The 21,751-nt window shown below is 43.4% G+C and overlaps 1 protein-coding gene across 3 annotated transcripts in view; it reads right to left on the bottom strand.

Annotated features, from left to right (window-relative positions):
• Positions 1-21,751, bottom strand: part of RIMKLB (ribosomal modification protein rimK like family member B) — a 131,424-nt gene that overhangs the window by 39,626 nt on the left and 70,047 nt on the right. The window contains exon 1 of one of the 3 annotated variants that reach the window (XM_029204561.1): positions 14,311-14,387. The exons of 1 other annotated variant lie outside the window; for it this stretch is intronic. The gene's annotated coding sequence lies outside the window, so the exon portion shown is untranslated. Of the gene's footprint in view, positions 1-4,840; positions 5,290-14,310; positions 14,388-21,751 lie in introns of those variants that run through there. One more of the 3 variants, XM_029204559.1, reaches the window with a different exon arrangement.

Raw genomic sequence — 21,751 nt, 5'->3', positions numbered from 1 at the left:
CCCTGCCAACTGCCGGTGGGAATGTTAAATGGTGCAGCTGCTGCCGAAAACAGTATGGAAGTGCCTCAAAAAATTAAAAATGGAATCACCATACAAACCAGCAATTCCACTTTTAGGTATATACCCAAAAGAACTGAAAGCTAAGTCACAAAGAGGTATCTGTACACGTATGTTCAGAGCAGCATTATTCACAATAACTAAAAGGTGGACACAACCCACGTGTACATTTGACAGATGAATAATAAGCAAAATGCATGTATCAGAATCTAATGCCTTAAAAAGGCATTAGATTCTGATACATGCTTACAACATGAATGAACCTTGACGACATTATGCCCCACAAACTAAAGTACTCAAATTCACAGAAAGTAGAATGATGGTCCTTAATGGCTGGGGCATTTAAAGATTAGGGAGTTACTGTTTTATGGGTATAGGGTTTCGGTTATGCAGGACGAAAGAGTCTGGAGATGGATATGGTGATGGCTGCACAATATGAATGTACTTAATACCACTAATCTGTTAAGACGGAAATATTGTGTGTATTTTACAATAAAAAGAAAACTGGAAAAGGAAAAAAACTGTCATGAGCAAATTAACATGCAAACGTTTACACATTCCCAACTAAAGGGTCAAAAAAATATGTTACCTTTAAATAACCTGTAGCTTTGTTGCTAAAATTCCTAAAATAGTCTGTGGTATAAACAAAACCTAAGTTTTCTCTGGAATCCAAATAACATTTCTAATGATTTCACTTAACAGAGAAATGTTACATCAAAGTATCTCTGGAATGTGGCACAAAATTTAAAAAATGTTCCTGAGATGCAATGCACAAAGCTCAAAGTTCATCACATTTAACATGTTAAATGTCAGGCCTTCCTTCGAAATTTTCTTTCTGGACACTATGCTGTAAAAAGGGCTGGGAAGCTGTTAACACATTCAAGAAGGCTTTGCAGATATGGCTAACTACATCACATGTCAAAGGAATAAGCTAACAACTGAGAACTCCAAAGCATCAGGGAAGAATTCCAAGTTTGCTGTATTTGGGCAAACCTGCATGAATTTTCAAGATGTAGTTTTCTGATAAAGCATCAAAGTCTGAAATACTGCCAAATACAGGACAGCAGAGCAGTAACCGGTCTGATCTTTTATAGCAAATCCATGCTCTATCTTGGAGACCTTATTTCTATATTTCTAAGAACAAGAAGCTAAGAGCTAGTATCAGAAGTGGTTAAAAGAGAGAGAGATGGAGAGAGGGAAACAAAAAGGGGACTGTTAAGGAACTGAATAGAGTAAAAACATTTAAGAGGTAGGTTTGGATTATTTTTTTTGATCACAACTTGGTGGTGTGCTGCCACTTTTGAAAGAAAGGTAGTAAAAAATAATAATAATAAACTTGGCATATAAACATTTACATAAATTTGTTCTGCTAATTCATCAATTCACAATCCAGTAGACTCCTCCAGACATTGCTGGGAGAAGTGACTGACAGGGGAAAGGACCAAACAGTAAAGTTTCCAAGTAATGAAAGACGATTTACCCAACATCTGTACCTAATCTGCCCCCCCACCCCCGCCCTCCATTCAACCTCTCTTGAAACAAGAGGACCAATGAAATTAGACAGTAAACTCTATGAGGGCAGAATCCCCATCTGTTGTGTTCTATACTATTATCCCCAATGGGCAGCACAGAACCTCAAAAGGACATGGTTAAGGGTTAGGTGTTACTTTAAAGGACTTTGTTATGCTGAATGACAAAGGAGTATCAAAAAACCAGAGCTGTTTTCAAAATTAAACACCAGGCAAATTGTACAACATAATATCTAAACGTAGCTATTTAAAATTTTATTTTTTCAGTTTCGCATAAAAAACAACCAACACAAAGCTACTGCTACTTTCTATCATCACTATACAACCTTTGTTAACAATTAAAGTGGGGCCTGGGGTTGGGGCAGTAAGGAGAGGGAAAAAGATATATAAGCAGATGGGTTCCGTGCAGACCAGGCTCTAAGGGAGTAGATCTGGCTAGCTCTGTGACTTTTGTCCTCCAAGCCAATTTTGAAAGGGAAAAAACATTGGAAAAGAAAACACTGAAAATGACACCATGGCATCAGTTACCATGAAGCCAGAAAATCAGTCCTTTTCTGCAAACCAAACATTTACACAGATACATATGGCACATAAATCTAAAATATATTATGTACAGATATTTTTGGAGGTACTATATTATTTCTTCACAACACTTAATACGACAAGCAGGAAAATTCCCAAGTAATGCAGGACAATTTACCCAACACCTGTACCTAATCTCCCCGATGCAACCTCTCTTGAAACAACTGCACATGCCAGTACAGCTAACATCTAAAAATACTTTCTTCATTGTTCTTATCACTATCTACCTACCCCTCAATAGCGTAGCTATAACAATTCTAAAGGCTCTTTTCTCAAATGCTTATGACTTAATCCCACTTGCAGAGAATATTCTTTGTAAACTAATCAGCCATAAAATCTCTCTACAAATCCACCCCCAAAAAAGAGTTGTCAGCAAGCAACATACAATAACTCACCCTCCTTACTTTATGTTTGGTTTTCTCACCCTTCATGGCCTGTTTGTGGGTACAGAAGTTCTTCCTCCACCCATTTTCTGTGTTTAGGTCTCTATGCCTGCTCCCCAGAAGAAGATGGTAAAAGCTATGTCCCAAAGTGTGGAACAACTCACTCTACTCTGTCCATTCCCCTAATCTATTCCAGTATTCATGGTGCTCGGTCTTTTAGCTCATTGGGAGGGGAGAGGATTTGAGAGATCGATCAGTCGAGTGAATTACCCCAGTAGCAAACCCCATGTGAATACAAATTGGGGAAAGAAAGGATTGGGAGCTAATTTAAAAGGTATGTTTCATCCTGTGCCCCAACAACGTAATGCATGAAGTTTGGTTGGTGTTTAGAGAAAAAAAGAATGTTCATTTTAGAGCTTTCTTCACAGTACGGCTAAGAAGTGGTAGAAGATTTACAAGATATTGCTGGTATTTCCCTCAGGTGAGGAGGAAGAGGGGACTGAATGAGAAGGGAAAAGAAAAAAAGGATAATTTCTTCTTGTCACTCTCCCCGGCACCCCCAGATGCTATCATATTCAATAGGAAACATGAAAAAAACAATTAAAGCTATCCAACTAGAACTAAGATAAGTGGAATTTTAGCTCATAGCCAAAAGTCTGAAGGTTAGATATACAGCTCCTTACCCCTACCGGGGGAAAGGCAGGAAGAGAAAAGTGGCTCTTCACTGAGTAGAGGGCTGAATGTGACTCGATTTGCTGCTCCCCTTCTTGGCTCTGTTTTCAGAATCACACAGACTGCCTCCCTGCCTAACAAGCAGACTCCAGCACCTGGCAGGGGTAAGAGAAGACAAGAGAGAAAACAAGGGAGACGGAGAAAGAGAAAAACATCAACAGCCATGTTGCCAAACTAACAACTAAGTCTATGACATGAGGGAAGGAAACTAATACCTAACCAAGATAGACTGGAATAAACAAAAGATTACGTCAAAACAAAATAGGCCTCCTCCCGTCTGACACACTAACTAAATCCAGTAACCATTATAAAAGAAATCTAACTATATTACGACTATATTAGAGCTTTTCATTCCAGAAGTTACGGTGACTCTCCATGACTAAAATTTCAGAGTGTTTTATTTCAAGTGAATATGTTAAAGTATTTGGACAGTCAATTGTTTAAGAAATCGTTTTTTTCTTTTTAAAAAGACCTTAGAACTATCCGATGCTATGAAATGAGATCTAAAATAAATAACATTTACATTTTAATGGTTACAGTTAAAAATTAAATCATCCATAAATATAATCAAAATATCAAGCCCACAAAAGGAAAACCTTCCATATTAGGCTGCCCATGCAGTTTCAATACAGACTTCAAATTTAACCCAACTCCACAAAGATGTGGGAACAATTCCTGTAATTAATAAGAAAACGGCACAAGCAAAGAATTTACATCGAGGTTACATTCAACACGGTTACTATAATAATCCCACTCACAGAAGAGAATTAACGCCCCATCTCTATCCGTAAACACAAATGGGAGAAAATACAGGGGATGACAAATCTGCTATCAGCGATAAGGAAAAATTAGTAAGGCAAATCTGAAGTAATTATCCCCTAACTACTTTGGATTTATTGCGGGGGGGGGGGGGAAGATCTGCATCACGGTCAAATGCTGTTAAAAAAAATCAAACGAGACAAGCAATTACTGTCACCCATCTTATTCAGAGGGCTTTCAAAAGAAAAAGAGGAATGGCTGTCACTCTTCTAAAAATGTACACGTAAGGAGGAAAGCGTGGAATTAAAACAGAATAACTGCGGGACCAATACCAGCCCCTCCCGCCTCGGTCACACACCACAGGAATCTGTCTGATGGCAGCAGCAGTGGAGGCAGAGATCACCACGCTGCCGAGGACAGGTTTGCGCCACGCGTGTGTGGCTCCGACGCGCATCCCCAGGGTCACCACACCCCCTCGCCGAGGGGAGACCACACTGCACCCCGCCCGAGGCCGCCGCCTCCCTCCAGCCTCCCGCACCCACCGGCATCCTCAGCCCCTCCCGGAACAGAATCCCAGCCCAGGGTCCGCCGAGCGCCCCGCCGTCCCCGGCTCTGAGGCGACCACCGGCCTCCCCAAGCCCCGGGCCCCAGCCGCGCACGGCCCCGTCCTCTCCCGGGCCCGGCCCCGCTCGTCTGGAGCCCGTTCGGCCCAACTCGGCCGCCACGGGCGGAGGGGGTCGGGCGCGCCTCCGCCTCTCGCCACGACCCCCGCGGAGGGAACGCGAGGGTCCCGCTCACCTGGCTGGGGCGACTCCTCCCTGGCTCTCGGCCGGCGGCGCCCGGCTGGGGCCTCCGAGGGCGGCGCGGGCGGGCTGCCGGGCGGGCAGTAAGTCCGAGGAGAGGAGGGGGATGGGGTCGGGAGGCCGGGAGCCGCCTCCTTTCTCCGCCGCCGCCGCCGCCACGGCTCCCACAGCCTGGCCCGGCGCCCTCGCCCACTCGCCCCCTTTCTCACAGCCGCGCGGTCGGTCTGGCTCTCCCTGACCCCACACACCCACACACACACCTACACACACACTCACACTCACCCCACACACACCCACACCCACGCACACCCGACTGCTCCTCACTCCCTCACACTCCCTCACTCGCCGGGCGTGCGCGCGCGCGACCCCGCTCTCACACAGCGCGCGCGACGCCGGCGGAGGCCGCCCCGCGCTCCCCCAGACCTAGGCGAAGCGCGCCGTCCGCCCGCGCGCCGAGAACCCGTGCGCGCCGAGGACCCGTGCGCGCCCCGGCCCCGCCCTCCAGGCGCGGCGGCGCGGCGAGGGCCGGCCGAGCGAAGGGCCGGGCCAGCCAGCTGGCCAAACCTGGCCGAGCGGATCTGACACCTGCGTCGGGACCCGACCCGCAGGCGTCCCGTCTCCACTCGCAACCCTCGCGGCCTCGGGGGTCGAGGAGAGGCGATGGGGGCGCGCGAGAGCGCGCGCGGAGGAAAAGGGGAGCGCGAGAGCGCTTCGAGGACGCGCTTTCCCCACCCGCCCCCAAACCGTCCTCACTGAGAAAGGGAAACGGGTGGAGGGGTGAGGTTTGTTCCCAACTCGAAACCGCGTGGTGAATCCCTTCCTTTGTACACCCTCCCCGCCCTCACCGTCCCTCTTCCAGCCCCATTCACCCACACTCTGAACCCTGACGCGAGCCCACCAAGTCTCCCAGGCGCAGTGTGCGGAGTGCGTGTCCGCGCCTCCGCGCCTCCCGCCCGTCCCCGCCCACCTCCCGCGCCGCCCTGAGGACCGCCTCCCCCTCGAGTACCCTCAAACCGTAGTCTTCCCTCCGGAGGCAAAGGTTTGGGGGACAAAGACCGTAAACACCCATAAGGTCCTTGTCCCTGTACAGAGTAAGGACAATGCCTATGTATACAGTGAGGCCAATTTTTAAACATCATGTATTCTCCAGGCTTTAGGCAGATTTTAAGATACAGGCGGGGCACCGTGGTACAGCCAGCTCTGCCGCTTAGAAACCAGTGTAAACCTTGTCACTTGTTAATTAACCTAGTTACTTAACTAACTCTGATCCTTTGTTATGAAAAGAGTATATCCCAAGGTTGCTGTGTGAATGAAATGTGATAATAGACTTACAAGCATTTTGTAAATTTCCAAACTGTGTAAAATGAATGTTTTACACTTTTTTTCATTTACACTTTAGGGTGCTTCTTCGCAGTATGGCTGAGAAGGGGTAGAAGATTTTTTAAGATGTTGCTGGTAATTTCCCTCTAGTGAGGAAGGTTGAAAAACTCCTCCACAAAGGAGGGTAAGAATATGAATAGGTCGGAAACAACCACAAATGAATGGGTAAAGATGTGGTATGTATATACAATGGAATATTACTCAGCCATAAAAAAGAATGAAATGATGCTGTTTGTAGCAACATGGATGGCCCTAGAGATTATCCATACTAAGTAAAGTAAAGCCAGACAGAGAAAGACAAATACCAAGTGACGTCCTATGTGGAATCTAAAATACGACACAAATGAACTAACTTATCTACAGAACAGAAACAGACTCACAGACAGAGAACAGACTTCAGGGAGGGGGGTTGGGGGAGGGATGGAGTGGGAGTTTGGGATTAGCAGGTGCATTCTATATAATAGAATAGCCAAACAACAAGGTCCTACTGTATTGCACAATGAACTGTATTCAATATCCTGTGATACACCATACTTTATATGGAAGATTCATTTCCAAATAACCTTAGTCATTTATTACACCAGATATCCCAGATGTTAGAGAGTATGTCCTAACACGTTTGCCTTCTTGTAGATCACAACCCCTTCTCAGTCCCCTCAGCCAACAAATTCTTTTCAGCATTCCTTTCCCAATCTTTAGGGTCTGCTTTTTTTTTTTTGCTGATTTACCTCAGGGGGACTTGAGAGTACCATAACTGAGAAATGTAGTTAGGGTGTTAACTAAGTGTTTACTGCATGTTTTGACACAGAGTAACCTAGGATGGTGAACTATTTTCACGAAAGATACGTTTAGAGGTACAAAAGTGTTATATGATATACTACCTTCAGAAGAAAGAGGGTAAAAGTCTACAGAACTAAAACGTTGCTATTTACTCCACTCTGACATTATCTCCTGGAACATGAAGTACTTCCCTTCAATCTAAAGAGGAAAAGAAGAGAATCATTTTGTGATCAAAGAAAGCTTGATCACAGAGATATGAACACAATGAGAATCTGACACAAAATACATAGGGAAATGAGCACAGAGAAAAGGTCGCGGGCATGCCCAGCAGAGGATCCCAATTCACAATAACCACACACTGCCCAAGAAAACCAGGTTGCATAGGTGAAACTGTGGATAGGGAGTATGAGACTATTAACTAACAGGCCACTTGTCTGTTAAGAAAAATGCTGTCGTTCAGGGCTTCCCTGGGGGCGCAGTGGTTGAGAGTTTGCCTGCCGATGGAGGGTACATGGGTTCATGCCCTGGTCCGGGAAGATCTCACAGGCCGCGGAGCAGCTGGGCCCGTGAGCCATGGCCGCTGAGCCTGCGCGTCCGGAGCCTGTGCTCCGCAACGGGAGAGGCCACGACAGTGAGAGGCAAAAAAAAAAAAAAAAAATTCTGTCATTCAATATACTGTCACTATGTGCCAGACACATCCTAAGAAATTCATAACACACACAACAACTTTGCTTTTCACTTAATCTAGTCGGGGAAATAAACCCAGAAGTATATTTTTAAAAACAAACCCAGAAGTATATTTTTAAAACCAAAGCCAATGATATGTCACTCTATAAGATAATCTTTACATGAATAATGATCAAATTCATACTTCCTATTTTTGTATGAAGTAATGAGGGAGCAGAAATTGTTTTCAGCATTTCCGGAAAGGCTCAGTTTCTTAGATTCAACCATAATCTTTGTGTTTTCACGGTAGTCATGTCTGGTCAGGTATGGACTCACATCTCCCTTTGGTGGCAAGGTAACTCATCTTGGTTTAATCATGCACCACTCATTTTTAACCCATAAACTGATACTCTTCAGGACGGGGTGGTTGAATCCCTTGAGAAGACATATTATAAGTAACCTCACATCTCTGGAGTCAGATAAATCTGATTTATCTGATTTGAAATCCCAGCTTTATTTGCTGGTGTCATGGGATTGTTGCCTCTATCAGCCTCAGTTTTCTCATCAACAAAATGAAGATTAACTATTTCACTGAACTATAAGGATTAATGAGGTAACTTAAATATGAGGCACTACATATGAAGCGTGCAATAAATATTAGCTATTATTACACAAGACTGATGTTCACCCAAGCTGAAGGGACCGAGGATTAGACAAGAGGTGCTGGAATTATCCATGTTTATCTATATCAGCCAGAAAGCATAACTCACCTATTATCTAGACTTCGGGTCAAGCAAAAACTTTAAGTACCCCATAGACACCATCTGGGGCAAATCTTTCTCTCCTGGGGTTAAAGACAAACAAACAAGCTGGGGTTTGATCAAAACTAAGGCCTAAAGTAGTGAAGAGAAAAACTGTAAACAGGAATGAATCCAGAATTATTCTCAGTACCTAAAATACTGTACATCACTGGGTATCTAACGTGATTCGTGTGGGTGGAGAAAAGGTAGTGGGTGTCCTATATCAGAACGTACACTAGCAAATAAGGAACAGTAGAAGCAGCTGCAGGAGATGTAGCTCTCCCTGTGCTTCCTCTCCCAGAACCAGCCGGCTAGAACCAGCCTGGCGGCAACAGTCTTCAGTTAGAATAGCTAAACCCTGATCTAGCCTTTCTCCACCCACATCCCTCCTCCTTTCCCTCCACTCCATTTGTGCACAGTAAGCTGAGCGCCTCTCTAACTATGCTAAGAAAATACAGATGCCAGACACAAAGGAGGATGGGGTGGGGAAAGGGAGGAAAGACGGTACAGATTGGCTGCATCAGAGAAAGAAAAAGTGTAAAGGAAAAAAATGACTTAGAGAGGTGATGTAGGTTTTTCCCCTTAAAAAGAGAGGTGATGTAGGTTTTTCCCCTTCCTTTAATGGTATCTGGCTACTATTTCTTTTTCTCTATTACACAGGAATAAACCAGGATGTTTAAAATGCAGATTCCTTGGCCTTCACCCCGACCTTCTGAATGAGCCCGGGTATCTGCATTTTTTGAGCCAAACAAAAAACTTATGGAATCAGCCAATAGTCTGCAAATTTAACAAGCTTACCAAGTTGAATCTTAGATACATGACAGCTTGAGAATAGTGTCTTAAAGAGATAACCATTTGTAAAATGTTCTTAATTTAAAGCACTCAGCATTTATAAACTCGATGTAAGCCTCAAGCAACCTCGAAATGTTGAGTAAATATTGTTAGTCTCTTCTGACAGAAGGGAAAATCAAGGCAATGAGATAAAATCATTGGTGGCAATTCCGAGTCTCCTGATTCCCTATCCACTGGAGTATCATAAAAGTATCTCAGTCTGGGAAGAACAGAAGAAGAGAGAATGGACTAAGCAAAGGTGGAAAGGTAAGCAGCATGTTCTCTTTTAAAGAATAGAGGAAGCCTCAAATAATAGGGGAAAAAAGAAAACAAGAACCCTCCACTAGGTGCAGGGAGACACCGGATTGAATTTGTTGACATTTCAACCATAGAAATGATGGTATCAAACCACGCATGGGCTGTAGGATCCGCCACACACCTATGTCACCAGCAGCACCTTGAATGATTAACGAACATTTACAGATTGAATGGATGAATGAATGAATGCGTTCTGGGATGCTCCTACTGATCTGCCACCACCGTGACTGTCCTGGTCCAGTTTGCTATCTTTTGCACATCGAAAAAGTTAGACTAGGGAGTTCTGTTCATTAATCTAAGTTCATGTATTTACCCTTGATGCAAAGAAACAGAACAATTTATATCTGTTGTGTCCAAATCCTTATCTACGCTATTTCTACATTTTGTTTTTAAATCATTTTTGCTCTCTTGGGTTACAAACCCATTTTGATCATCGAGCTAGATTTGTTTAATCTTCCTTGCTCTTCTATTTAACCCTTCTTCCATCGACTCTACCTGACTCCCCCAAACTAACTGTTTCCTTGATTTTTTGGTCTCTCTCTCTCAGTGCCTTTCAGTTTGGGATTCATCCTAGCAGCATGAGGAGACAGTGAAGAGAAAGAAAAAAACGAGCGACACGGTGGAATTACTAGGCAAATCTCTCGAAACATACAAGTTCCAAGCCTTCTGGCTACTTTCCCAAAACTTTTCTGGACAACTAGGGCAGACAACGGAAACCAAGATAGAGGATCTATAACACTGGCTTGCTTAGTAAATAAATGGTGAATGAGGAAATTGCCACAGAAATATTTGAAACGCATATAGTTCTATATCTGTCCCCAGTCTCATAATAAACCTAATATGTCTTAGAACATGTTTAATCCTCCTAATAACCCTACTGCGCTTGACTTATCTCCTTTTTACAAATGAGCAAACTGAGGAACAGAGATGTTGAGTAACTTTTGCAAACTCACACAGCTAGCAAGTGCCAAAACTGTGATTTGAATCCAAGCATCAAAGTACATACTCTTAACCAACTCTTTATAATCCCTCAAAGGCTACACAATTGATTTTGTCGGCCATTTCTTCCCACTACTTAGTAAAGTTTTATTTGGATATTGATGCCTGCTATTTTGACTTATGTCTCTAACATCATATACAAACATTTGATAAATAATGGTTATATATGTATATATATATATGGAATATATATATATTTGGAATTTGTCACAAAGGATCTCGTAGTCCATTCCTCAACCATACATATAAAGAGTCAACCAAAAAATTATTACTAATGTTATTCTCCAAATACATATAGATTCCATCGTAATCAACAAAGAACAAATCCACTTAAGTCATAGATGGATTTGTTAAAGTCGTAGAAGCTTTTTATCATTAAGCTTTTTCTCCAACTTCCGTTACTAAAAATAAAAACTGCTATTTTTGTGGGGAACTGAAATGTTTGGCGCTTCAAAAAGGGACCCACTGATATGTTGGGGCAAAAAGGATTTAGCAGAAAGTCAGGGTTTAAAAGACAAACCAGGGTTTAGTGCCTGACGGAGAGGGCAAAAGTAGGTCAGTGTCCCTGGCAGTCACAGCTGGTAGAGAGTGATGTCACCCAAGTAGTGGGGTGGGGGGTAGGGGAGGTGGGATTTAAGGTGGGGAAGTGGAGAGACCCTTTGCAGGGGGGACTGTGGGGATGGGAGGGGAGGAATTTACAGAGGCGTACTTAAGGCAGCCTTTTATAGGGTAATGGCAGAAACAGCTGAAGCACCGCTTCCTCCGCCCTCTTCCCTCTTCCCAGGCTGCTTTCTCCCAGGCCTCATTCCCTACCTCCTATCAACATCAGACCCCTCTGCTGGAGACAAAGACACCAGAGAAGGGAATGAGGAAAAAGACAAGCCTGAAAAGGAATAATTTCCATAAAGGAGAGAGTGGTGAGGAGAGAAGTGAAGTGAATTTTAATCAAAACCAGGGAAACATGATGGGAAAGAAGAAAAAAAAAGGAGAGAGGCAGATGAAAAAAATAGTGGAAAGGGAGGAAAAGATGGCTGAATGAACCAAAAAACATATTAGTGCATGGAGCAAAATTAGTATACTGGAAATACAATTATAATAACTTCTAAGGTTCTAAAAATGAAGCAAGCAAAGAGCTGAGGAAGACACCATAATGGTTGCAATTTGAAACCATCCAAAATATGTAGTGTGTTTGCAACAAAGCGAAACTGGGATGGTCCCAACTAGGACTTCCCTCCACAGTCCACATCCAAGTTCAAAGTTATGCTGCCTCTGTGTTTATCGGTCAGTCGAGATCTAGAAGTTCTCGTGACTAATTTAAATATCTCATTGCAGGTGTAGGTAGTGCCTGTTAAATTGTTAATAATCATAGTAGTAACAATAACCACCTTTGGAATGTGGAAACTGTATTTCAACACCCCTGCTTTTGAAATGTCATGCATTTCACGTACTGTTTTAATCACTTAAACATTTTAAAGAATTAAAATTCAATTAATCTCCGATCAAAACTGAATGTCTTTCCATTATGTCCAATAGCGCTCCTGTCTAACAACAGCACCTAAAAATCCTTTCTCATTTAAGAGCTACTAATGTTCCTTTCCGGATAACTGTTAAGTTTTAAAATATCCCCTGGTGTAAGCAAAATATACATGTAATAAATATGCCACGATGAACTGTGTCTAGAAAGAAATAAGGGAGAAAAGCTAGGAAATATCTCACCAAGGCACCAGAAGTAGGGAAATATATATATATATATATATATATATATATATATATATATATAGTGCCTACATCTGGAAGAATGTTGCTTTTCTTTCTCTTCCTTTCAAATTTCTTCCTTTTCTAAGGAAGGAATTTTTATTGCTCATTTTCTGTTTTCTCATTCATTTCCCCTTTCTCCCAAGTCTTTTTTTTTTTCTCTTGTTGCAACAGCTTCTCTATTTCCATCTCAGGTTGCCCCCATATTTCCTTCTGACTTTGTTGTGTCTTAGCTTAGTCGGCCAGACTTCCACTAAACTCTCAGAGCTGGCATCAGAACAGCGCATTTGGCAAAAAGTCAGTCACACATACCACACAACCACAAACAAGCACTCTGACTGCAAAATCCTTTCAACAATACATTCCTGTTTCTTGCAGTCAGCGGTTCCCATAGACCCACGATCTGAAATAAGCAACGCATACATTCACATACAGTCTGCACGCACATGGCCTCTGCAGTCAGCTCACAAAGACCCAACATCTGCAGAAAGGTCTTGCAGGCAGCATACACAGGCAGCACATTCTCCGCCCCTTTCCTAGCTCTTCCTGACTGGCTCTTTCTCCCAGCCGCCTCCTCCCCTCACGCTGCCTGGCAATGTCTCCCCTCCTTTTCCGGCAGTTCTCAGTGCAGTGCCATCCATCACTCTCCCAACAGATCCTCGGGCAAAGCAATTGTTTCTTGAAGCTCTCTTTTCCCCTGACTGGGAATTTGCTCTTGCAAAAGGACTGTCAGAACAGAATCTCCTTCTGGAACACGATACCGTGGCCTGGTCCCTAGTGTGCTAATTTGTTTCTACAGATTTTAATTTTGCCATGGAAGGCTTCAGGAGAAGGAAAAAGAGGAGAAAGAAAACAGAAAGAAAGAAAAGGAAAGGAAAGAGAAAGCCCCGGGAGACATGTCAACGAAGACAACTTGAACAAAAGCAGAGAAACAGATTTAGGAGGGGAAAGCAGTGGAGAGACAAAACAGAGGTGTTAAAGTAAAGGGAGAAACTAAGAAAAAAGATAAAAGTATGAAAGATTTGGTATAGCAGTTTATTGAGCTTTTTGTTACCCACTACATTACCAAGGTGACCGCAGAAGTAGGACAGAAGATTCTTATAAAGAGGTCAATAGGTGAATCAGAGATAAAGAGAATAATCTCCTGATAAGATCGCATCATTTGAAATTTCTGAAAAAGGCAAAACAGAGATCAGAAATATCTGCCACAAGGAAAATTTAAGTTGCTATTTTGAAGGATTTAGTGACACTTGGAAAGAAAGCACATTTGAATTTTAGTTAAAACAACAGATGATGTCCCAATTTTTGAGATATATTAAAAATGTGAAATTCAAATTTATTTGACCATCCCACATTTTATCTGGCAATCATATTCTCAGAGGATTCTGACTCACGCTCAAGTTTGAGAAATACTGGTGAGAAGTAAGAAGGCCTACCTTTAGTAAGAACACCTGGAGGTGTTTGCAGATCCTTATCCCCACCCCACCATCATACCAAACTGAAATCCCTAAGAAGAAGCTGAAGAATCTTCATTGTGATGATATACATTGGTTTATTTTGATGCACTAAAGTTTGATAATCACTGATTTCCTCACAATTCTTTCATGGAGCCCTCCCTAAATCTTAATAAATGCTGTTCGGTTAACTAAACCAGGGGGCCATTAGACTGAATGGCCACTAAATAGGCTTTAAGCTACATCCCATCAATAATTTCCTTGTTTCTCCCCTTTGCCTATGAAAGTCTCTCCCCAGCTCCTATCGGTGGAAAGCTGCCCAATTAGAACTGATTTTAGTTCACATAAACTCTTAAAGTTTTAATATGCCTCTTTTCAACTGTTCTGTTGTCAGAAGAAGGAACCAAAGGAGCCCCCCAGGGACCCCTCCCAGGAGAAATGAGGAACCAGGTGGACATATCCATGTAGCCCCTTTAACTCACTGCTTCTCTGTGTCTGCTTCTCTGTGTCCAAGTCCCTCTTGGATCCTCGTGTTATGAGCTGTCAGACTTTATCTGAGTTTTTCCAGACTGGGTCCGGAAACCAGCCAGAGTCCAACTTAAAAACCGGACTGGGTCGGGGATTGGACTGGGTCTGACCTAAACTGGACTAGGTCCAGTGTGAGGCTTCAGGTGAGTAAAATTTTAAGACTGAACAAGTATATTAATCTCACCACAGATAATCTTGAATTACAGTGGACACAGTGGGGAACTTTTAACCTAGATCCAGTCAAGAGGTGCCCTAGAGAACAAGGGCACTTCTCTCACTATAAAGAGTAGAAAGAAAATAATTTTTCCTCCTCTACGGTTTCTAGTTACCAGAATAAGAGCTGCTGTGGGGAGTCCCCTGGTGGCGCAGCGTTAAGAATCTGCCTGCCAATGCAGGGGACACGGGTTCGAGCCCTGGTCTGGGAAGATCCCACATGCCACGGAACATCTAAGCCTGTGTGCCACAACTACTGAAGCCCGTGCACCTACAGCCTGTGCTCCACAACAAGAGAAGCCACCGCAGTGAGAATACTGTGCACCGCAACGAAGAGTAACCCCCGCTCGCCACAACTAGAGAAAGCCCACACGCAGCAACGAAGACCCAATGTAGCCAAAAATAAATAAATATATATTTTTTAAAAAGAGACCTGCTGGGACACCCTGCTCTCTCCTGCAGACGGGATCTCAGGGAAACTGGCAGAAGTGAGCCAAGGGCAAGAGTTCTTAAAAAGTCAACGCTCCCAGATCTCTGTCTGTGGCGCCTGGTCAAGAGAGGAAGGTAAAGTTTCAGTTGTCCCTTCCTTACCAAGTTCAGGGTTTGAATTTGATTGTGGGGGACCCGCTTGTTATCCTTCGCTTCTGTCCTAGAGGTAGCAATTGCCTTTTCTCAACTTGTGTCCTGAGGTCAGGGCTTGGCTCTCTGCCTGCCTGGGGCACTCAGGCTGTGGGTTCTTATGTGCATATGCGGGAACCTCAGCCCTCAGGTTGGGGGCACAAAAATACAGCGGGACAGAAACGTGGGCTGTATTCTGTTTGTGGCTAGGGTTCTACTGATTGTTGCTAGCTCTCTCTTTGGGCTACTTTTGGAAGTGGCTCCGGATTTGGGGAAGGTAGTATCTTTTGTACCCTCTTTGGAGACACCTCTTGCATCCATGGGATTGGTCAAAACTACCAGGCATTTACTGTTTGTCCCAGCTGAAACCTGACAAGATATTGGGGGGCGGGGGGGGGGGGGAGGATATATATTTTTAAAAATAGGCCTGTGGTCAGAAGTTGTCCTCATTGGAAGCTGATTTCAAAACTTTTTTTTAGGCGTTCTCTCCTAAGCTAAAATGAAACTATGTAACCAGAGGGAAAGAAAAACATTCTGAGGTCATTGTGGAAGCATTCACGAAAATATTCCAAAGACACACGGCTCTAAATCTAGAACATGGGAATCTTTCCCTCTTAGTTGGAAATCTCCCTAATATGAAGAAACTCATTGAAGATAACGTATTTGGGTGGGTGGGTCAGCCTCTTGATCTTGATCAGGTTGCAACACTATTCTTTGTGGAATTAAAAACAACTGTACTTGCCTTATAAATTGAGTCCTTACAAGAACAGAAGTGCAGCTCTAGAAGCAATTTAAAGCCCAGAGTAAAACTAAGGTTGACTTTGTGGAGTCAATAAAGCCCCTTGGGAAAAACTGGCCTGCTACCCTATTTGCAGGATTCCTGCAGTCTTTCCAGGTGAATAAGGAAGGTCACTTCCTGGAAGGCCTTTAACTCTGGCAATCATCTCTGAATCTATCACTAAGGCCATAGTTGCACAACAAGAGTCCCTAGACTTTCTTGCTAGGATGGTTTTAGGTAATAGAACTGCTTGACATTACTGATCCGCTGAACAAGGAGAAATGTGCACCATAGCAGAACGTCTCCTGTTGCAGCTGGATCAGCGCAATTGGTATTGTACCAAATACAAGAGATTAATAAATAGCCACTTGGCTATTTATTAATAGCCAGGGGTTGATGACCCTTCAGGTACATTCTCTGATTTATTTGAGAACAACTGGTTTGGTTCATGGGAGGTCCTGATTAAGGAATATACTTCACTCTTGGTATTACCCTCCTAATCATGGTTGTTTCCTTGGTGCACTGTGTTGTCCCAAAGGTCTTAAATGCATATTCACAGCCATCAGCAGTACATCAGATGGTCTCGCTGTGCTTGTAGAACAGAAACAAGATGAATAACAAAAACAAAAAAAAATTTTTTTTGGCTGTGCGGCTTGTGGGATCTTACTTCCCCCACCAGGGATTGAACCCAGGCCCTCGGCGGTGAGAGCTTGGAGTCCTAACCACTAGGATGCCAGGGAATTCCCCCAAAACAAATTCTTCTATGAACCTGACAACATAATCAGTTTCACAATGAGACAAGAGTAACTTAACTCTGATGGTGACTGAGAGCGCTGCTAATAGCAAATTTTTGGTGAATCACATACAAGATGATGGTCAAAAGAGAGAAATCATTAAATTCATTAAGCAGGGGGCCATTAGACTGAGGTGGCTCTAATTCCAAGGTGGCCTATATAAGCAAACCAAAATCTAAGCCTGAAAATACCTCAGGGTTGCAATATTGAAACCTAAGGGTAGCCCAAGAGGCCTTAAGCTATAGCCAAGCAATAATTCTCTTGCTCTGCTTCTGCCTTTTCTCTACAAGTCTCACTCCAAGATCCTGTTGGTGGAGAACACCTAACCACTTCCAGTTTGGCGCTACCAGGTTCACATCAATTTTTGCTCAGACTCAGAATATTTAACATGCCTCAGTTTATCTTTAACGTGTTGAACACTGCTATTTTATGTATTTATATATGCATGTCACACTACATCACATTAACTTTTTAAAAGTCAGCGGGAAATGAAAGTATAATTTATCAAAATTTGTAGGAAGCAGCAAAAGCAGTGTGTAGAGGCAAATTTGTCACTGCATGCATATACTAAACAAGAAACATGCAAGAAATTGGACATCCACATGCAAAATTAAAAAAAAGAACCTAGACACAGACCTTATGCCCTTCTCAAAAAAATTAGCTCAAAATGTGTCACAGACCTAATGTAAAACGAAAAGATATAAAATTTCTGAAAAATAACATAGATGACCTTGGGTATGGTGACAACTTTTTAAATACAAAGTCACTACGTCATTAATAAGCTGAACTTCATTAAAATTCCAAACTTCCGCTCAGCAAAACACCGCGTCAAGAGAATAAGAACGCAAGCCACAGACTGGAAGAAAACATTTGCAAAATACATATCTGATAAAGACCGGTTATCCAAAATATACAAACAACTCTTAAAACTCAACAATAAGAAAATAAACAACCTGACTTTAAAATGGGCAGAAGACCTGAAACGTACACTTCACCAACAAAAATATAAGGTGCCAAATAAACACATGAGAAAACGCTCCACATCTTATGTCATTAGAGAAATAAGAATTTAAAACAATGAGATATGACTACATGCCTATTAAAATAGCTAAAATCCAGAATCCTGATAACATGAAACAACAGCGAGGAACTCTCATTCATTGCTGAGAGTCCAAAATGGTATGACCGCTTCGGAAGACAGTTTAGGGTTTCCTATAGAACTAAACATACCCTTACCATATGATCTACCAATTGTGCTCCTTGGTATTTACCCAAAGGAAATACCAAAAACTGCACACAGAGGCTTATCACAGCTTTGTAATAGCCCCAACAGAAACAATCAAGATGTTCTTCAGTAGGTGAATACGTAACTTAACAGTTGTTCAACCCTAAAAAGAAATGAACTGACTACCAAGCCATAAAAAGACATGGAGGAAACTTAAATGCATTATCGCTAAGCGAAAGAAGCCAATCTGAAAAAAATCACATACTGTATGATTCCGACCATACGTATTTTGGAAAAAGATAAAACTACGGGGCAGTAAAAAGGTCAGTTGTAGTCAGGAATTACAGGGGAAGGAGGAATGAATAGGCAGAGCACAGAGTCCTTTTGAGGGCAGTGAAACTGCTCTGTATGAGACTATAATGGTGGACACATGTTATCACACAGTTGTCAAAACCCATAGACTGCACAACAGCAAGAGTGAACCCTGACCGACTCATAACAATGGGCCTCTCGGTACAGGATGCTGAGAGTGGGAAGGATGTAGGTATGTGGGGCAAGGAGTATAAGGGAATTCTCTGTACTTTCCACTCAATTTTGCTGTGAACATAAAAACTGCTCCAGAAAGAGAAGTCTATTTAAAATTGGTAAGGGGGTAGGGTTGCCGCAGACATGGGCTTAGGACGGGGCATGCTTCTCCCACCATCCTACAATTACCTGGGGTTGAATTAGCTGGATTGGTCGTGCGTGTTTTTCAAAATTGTCACTTAGGAGAATCTAAGTTTCTGTCTTATTTACACCCAGTAGTTAACCCTTCTACCATCTTTTGGGCCTCTCACTGTTGTGGCCTCTCCCGTTGCGGAGCACAGGCTCCGGACGCGCAGGCTCAGCGGCCATGGCTCACGGGCCCAGCCGCTCCGCAGCATGTGGGATCCTCCTGGACCGCGGCACGAACCCGCGTCCCCTGCATCGGCAGGCGGACTCTCAACCACTGCGCCACCAGGGAAGCCCACCCTTCTACCATCTTAAGAAGCCAATGATACTGAAAAAACCGGTTGTTTCTTCATATGTCACTTGCTTCTTCATATGTCAGGGAATAAAGGAAGTTCAGTTCACTTCTCTTTCCCACTAGATTCTCGATTCCTTGAATGGACGACTTGGGACTGATTCATCTTTTTTAATTACCGGTAGGTAAGTGAAGTGCCTGGCACTGAAAAGACAGCCAGAATATCAATGAAGTACAGTTCTGAGTCATTAAGAATCTTTCATCCTGTCGGGCACAGCTCAAGAGTTGTGCTCCATGAACTATGTCATCAGTTGGAATAGTAAATGAGGTGTAGGAAAGGGCCGCCAAACTTCAAAACAGGTCTGGAGAAGTGATTCGTTGCCCTCTTGTGTTCAGTTTTAGGAAATACAGTCTCTCCCATACACGGGCAACACATCTCTCTGATGTACGAACATGAGTTCCTGGGTTTGGCCTCAGGCATGCAACAGTGAACAAAGCAACTGCCCACAAGAAGCCCACATTGTAGTGGAGACACTCAGGAAAACAACCCAAAGCTGAGTTGGAAAGGATGAGTAGAAATTAGACAGATGAACATAAAGGTTATGTTGAATTGGTAAATTAAAGATTCTGGTGGAGGTGTTGTAAATGGAATGTAGCATGTACAGCAGTTTAAAGAGCTTGACGCTTTTGCAGAACTGTAAATGATTCAGTGTGTCAGAAAGCAAGATGCAGAATGTGTCTGGGTGGGTGGGTTAGAGCACTGGTGATGAGAGAGGGAACTGAGAAGTTCCGACCGTATCCTAAGGATAATGAAGCGCCTCTAAGGTTTTGTTTTGTTTTGTTTTGTTTTGCTTTGTGGTGCGGAGGCCTCTCACTGTTGCGGCCTCTCCCGTTGCGGAGCAGAAGCTCTGGACGCGCAGGCTCAGCGGCCATGGCTCACGGGCCCAGCTGCTCCGCGGCATGTGGGATCCTCCCGGACCGCGGCACGAACCCGCGTCCCCTGCATCGGCAGGTGGGCTCTCAACCACTGCGCCACCAGGGAAGCCCTCCTCCTCTAAGGTTTTTAAGCCAGAGTAACCTAGGTTGAGTAATGCTAGAAATATTGCTCATAGTGCTCTGTATTATAAATAAAGGTGGGGAAACGCCAGAACTGGGAGACCAGTTAAGACCCTGTTAGAGCAATGACTGGACCGAACTGAGCTAAAGTGGTGATGGACATAATAGAGAAAAGGGATGGATTTGAAAGACTCTGTGTGTGTGTGTCTGTGTGTGTGTGTGTGTGTGTATCTGTGTGTGTGTTGTGTGTGTTGGGACTCAAGGTGAGGGAAAGAGAGAAACCGATGAAACTGGAGGTGACTCCCGTGCTTCAGTTGGGTAATGGGGTGATGGTGGCACCATAGTCCTAGTATGGGGGGGACTATGCAGGGAGCATGACTCAATTTTACACATGCAAAACTAGGGCTTACTCAACATTTATTGAAGCTTCTTTCTTGGGCACCTTCCTGGATTACAGAGGGTGGAAAACTAAGAACGACATACCCTAGACTCTCCTATAGCTAGAGTTTGAATCCTATAGCTAGGTTTCAGCAACCATGTGCACTAATCCAAGTCTAGAATTCAAAACCAAGGTTAAGTGAAGAGAGAGGCAGGGAGGGAGGATCCATTCTGCTGGTGTGGATTCTAGCAGAGCCAGTGTGGTTCCAGAGCTTGAGTGGTGACATCTCAGCACGGAAGGTGGCCTCCAGAAGGTGGGAGGGGCACTAGAATCTTGGTAGTTATTCCTGAGAGTCTGTTCTTTAGCTTCCCCCCTTTCTGCTTAAATGATCCTGCTCTAATACGAAGCCTGACGGACTCAAGGTGCTAATGGGACATCCAACTAGAGATGTACTATTTCACCTTCAGATGTAGAAGAGACTGAAGTATAGATCTAGAAGCAGAAGCCAGTAGATGGTAAATAGAGACACAGGAGTGGGGTGTAGTAAAAAGAGGCGGCTGGGGCAAGAACCTTGAAAACTACCAGCATTTAAGGGTAAACACAGAAGAAAAAGAAATCAAAAAAGAATGCTGAGCCAAGCTAAAGAGGAAAACAGAGGAAGTGATGTCATAGGTGCCAAGAGAAAGACACATTTCAAAAAGGAGGGACAGGCCAACAGTGCCTGATGCTGCAGAAAACAAGAAAATAACACTGAACTTTTTCTATCATATTGAGCATCCAAGAGGTCCTTAGAATTGTGAAGAGAGGTAAATCAGGTTTCAGGGAAACGGCAAAATACATATGTTCTTTGTTTGGCCTTGTCTAATCTGTTAAAAAGATTCATTTTAACTTTGTGACACATGTGGCTACACACTTTTTTGCCACTCCTCCCATCAAGAGGTAAAGTCTATTTCTCCTCCCCTTAACTTGGAACTGAGACCCTATAGACCAACAGAACATGGGAGTGATGCTGGGAAACTGATGCTGAGCCCTGAGAGATCTGCGGCTTCTTCCTTAGCTTCTGGGAACGTTTCCTCTCTCAACCAAGACCAAGGGAGTCAAATGTAAGTGTAGATACTACATACAGTGTGGGTATAACAGTGCAAGACCACCAGCGCCATCTGAAAATTTACACAAAGCAAAATGATGAGACAAAAGCACTCATTATTGTTGATAGAAGTCACTTATGTTTTGCATGCACTGATTTTACAGCCCTTCTGCCAAAATTCCTTTATTTCTGGAATAACTGTTGCCCAATCTCTGTGCCTGTTTCCTTTAGGTCTATTCCTC

This window comes from Monodon monoceros, unplaced genomic scaffold (genome assembly GCF_005190385.1).
Source record: "Monodon monoceros isolate NGI ecotype Baffin Bay Population unplaced genomic scaffold, NGI_Narwhal_1 Super_Scaffold_6, whole genome shotgun sequence".
Lineage (NCBI taxonomy): Eukaryota > Metazoa > Chordata > Mammalia > Artiodactyla > Monodontidae > Monodon > Monodon monoceros.
This window is presented reverse-complemented; position numbering and strand designations above follow the sequence as displayed.